This window comes from Cebus imitator, unplaced genomic scaffold (genome assembly GCF_001604975.1).
Source record: "Cebus imitator isolate Cc_AM_T3 unplaced genomic scaffold, Cebus_imitator-1.0 Scaffold13, whole genome shotgun sequence".
NCBI classification, from domain to species: Eukaryota; Metazoa; Chordata; class Mammalia; order Primates; family Cebidae; genus Cebus; species Cebus imitator.
The window spans coordinates 8,324,493-8,327,700 of record NW_016107328.1 but is presented as its reverse complement, the minus strand read 5'-3'; the positions used below and the strand labels follow the sequence as shown (position 1 = coordinate 8,327,700).

At 47.9% G+C, this 3,208-nt stretch overlaps 1 long non-coding RNA gene across 1 annotated transcript in view; it reads left to right on the top strand.

Moving 5' to 3' along the window:
• Positions 1 to 3,208, top strand: part of LOC108283870 — a 434,667-nt gene that overhangs the window by 194,320 nt on the left and 237,139 nt on the right. The window contains exons 4-5 of the long non-coding RNA XR_005195792.1: positions 468 to 534; positions 842 to 1,018. This is a non-coding gene — a long non-coding RNA (uncharacterized LOC108283870). The remainder of the gene's footprint in view (positions 1 to 467; positions 535 to 841; positions 1,019 to 3,208) is intronic.

Here is a 3,208-nt window from a genome sequence, read left to right as displayed (position 1 = left end):
ATTGCATTTTAGGTTTTGGGGTACATGTGAAGAACATGGAAGATTGTTGCATAGGTACACATGTGGCAGTGTGATTTGCTGCCTTCCTCCCCTTCACCTATATCTGGCATTTCTCCCCATGCTATCTCCCCCCAACTCCCCACCCCACTCTGTCCCTCCCCTATTTCCCCCCAACAGGTCCCAGTGTCGATGAGTTCGTGTCCTTTGTAGGGACATGGATGAACCTGGAAACCATCATTCTCAGCAAACTGACACAAAAGCAGAAAATCAAACACCACATGTTCTCACTCATAGGCGGGTGTTGAACAATGAGAACACATGGACACAGAGGATTAATTTTTTTTCTTTGATGCTGGAGTTTCCTTCCTTCGCCTGGGCTGATGCTTCAGTTGACATTTGACCTGTGGTCACTTAAGAGCATTTATACTTCTGAGAAGTCTTCTTCTTCTCTCCTTTTGCCTGGGGAGAAGTCACGTAACTGCTTGGGCAGGCCTACCTTTTAGGCAGATGGAGACTCACGCATTGTGACTTTGAGTAAGACCCTACGGTCTGCTGGGAGGTATGAATTCTTGACAAGGAAGGGACTGGTTCTTTTCCTTAGTTCCTTACCTCACTCAATTCTGGCGCTGGTTAATCCGAGGTTTTCTTTGATCCCTCTAGATTTCCTGGAGTGTCAGCCCTCTAGGGACCCCAGGGCCTAGTTCCCCTGTCCAGCCCAGCCCATCGCAGCTCTGAATGTGGGTCTGGTGAAGACTATCTCTTTTTAGGGAAGTCAGGGACTCACTCCTTTCTGCCTGGAATAAGACTCTCCACTTGACATCCCTTTGGTTCTTTTCACCAGTCTGTAGGTGTGAAGACTTCCATTTGGGATGCCAAGCCCCCATGTCCATAGTGTGAGAGTCCAGAGGATGAGACCTCGGATCACGAATCCAATAACCCTCGCCTTTAACTGCCTGTGTGGGAGATTCAGGGCCAGCAGCTGCCCTTTCCCTGCCTCTGACCTGGCGAATGAGTTTAGGTGAGTTCCTTGCTTTCTGGAGGCTTTACTATTATTATTATTAATAAACAAGAGGATGAATATTTGAAGTGCTTCTTCTGTCTTAAAGCCCTGAAATTTCACTGGCTTCTGAAATCTTCTATGCAAGCCCTATACCTATAACTGGTTAAAGGAAAGCTGCTTTGATCAAAATAGGGCTATAGTCCTTCTGCTGAAGCTTCCATCTCCATCAGGCTCCCAGGAGTCACCTTCAGGAGGCTCTCTTGACTTCCTAGGGATTTGTGGAGTATAGTTAGGAAGGGGGGCACTGGGACCTATGCTTATAATAACTACAGCACCTCCTTAGTGAGCACCAACCAGGTGTCAGGGGCTTTGCACGGGTCATGCTCAGTCCTGACAGATATTCTGGGGGGTCTGTATCTTTGTCCCCATATCGCAGATCAGGCCTGAGCCTCAGGGTAGTCCTCCTTGCTCTGCTACCTGAGATCACACGGGAAGGAAGTGGTGGAGCCTCAGTTCCAGCCCAGGTAGCTCAGCAGCAAGGCCTGTCTGCTTCAGCGCTGAGCATCACTGCTTCTTTGTGACTTGTGAACTTCAACCTGACACACAGCATCCCAGCCTGCCCTGGAGTTCAGTTCTTTGAGTTGTCATCCCCCTGCCACCTCTGACAGCCCCCGTATTTAGTGTTTTAGGTGCTCCCAGATCCATGACGTGTAATAATAGTCTAAAGGCATCAGTGTTTTCTAGATACAATGTACCACTTGGCAAATAGCCTCTGTAACGCCACTGGTTTAAGGATTTTCCCAAGCAAACTTTATTATCCCTTTCTTATTGTGGCTTACTCTTGTTTGCACAAAGCCCAGGCTCTAATTTATTCTCCTTGTCATCAATCCTCCTATCTGTTTCTCCAGGAATCACCCTGAGAAATAAGGATGCTCCGTAGGTCTGGTGGGCACCTGAGTGAGGATGTCCCTCAAGGTCTGTATATTTCCTGCAGGGGAACTGAAGCTGGAGCCTGGGCTTCTCAAGTGTGGGTTCTGCCCCTGAAGCTGTTTTCTCAGAATGGAGGCTCCAGGTAGTTCCTAAGTCCCCATCTGCTGCAGGAGACACCTGAAGAAACTGTGGATAGTTCAAAGTTTGGATTATTTAAGAAATCTTAGCTGGGCTTGGTAGTTCACGCCTGTAATCCCAGCACTTTCAAAAGCCAAAGCGTGTAGATCACTTGAGGTCAGGAGTTTGAGTCCAGCCTGGCCAACATGGTGAAACCGCATCTCTACTAAAAGTACAAAAGCATTAGTCAGGCATGGTGGTACGTGCCTGTAATCCCAACTACTGGAGAGGCTGAGGCAGGAGAATCGCTTGGACCCAGGAAGTGGAGGCTGCAGTGAGCCGAGATCTTGTTACTGCGTTCCAGGCCTAGGCAGTGAAGCCAGACTCTGCTCCACCTCCCCCGCCACAAAAAAAGAAAAAGAAATCTTGTCTTAGTTCCAAGACTTGCATTACCAGCTGTCGCCCAATACCATGGTTCCATGAGCTTGAAGCCTTCTTACTACTGTAGAATGAAGTCTATAAACCGCAGTTGTAAGTTTGGTGCCTTCTGTTCAGCTGTTCATCTTCACTGGTTGCAGGCATGTTCTCACCCACATCCGTAGTGATGCGTGTTAGGTGACAGCATGCCTCCCCATGCATTGCTGGGCTGTCCCAGTGACAGTGTTATATTTATCTAGCATCTGATGAGCAGAGCAGAGTCACGGCTTATGTGCCAACGTCTTGTTGCTCTTCTCTTCTCTTGCCAACTTCCATGCCGTCACTTCTTTCAAGCTGCTGATCACAAGTTACCTCTTATTCAAAGTTCTCCATGAGGAGCTTACTTGTCTCTCCCTTTTTTTGTTTTAAGAGATAGTATCTCGCTCTGCCACCCAGGCTGGAGTGCAGTGGTGCCATCATAGTTTACTGCAGCGTCAAATTTCTGGGCTCAAGCAATCCTTCCACCTCAGCCTCCCTGAACAGCTGGGATTATAAGTACCGCCACGTCTGGCTAATTACCTTTTTCTTTTTTTTTGTAGAGATAAGATCTCACTATGTTGCCCAGGCTGGTTTCAGATTCCTGGCTTCATGTGACCCTCCTGCTGTGGCCTCCCAATGCACATTCCTGAGCTACCACCTCCAGCCATAGTTGTCATCTTTTTGGTTTTTTTTTTTTTTTTTTTT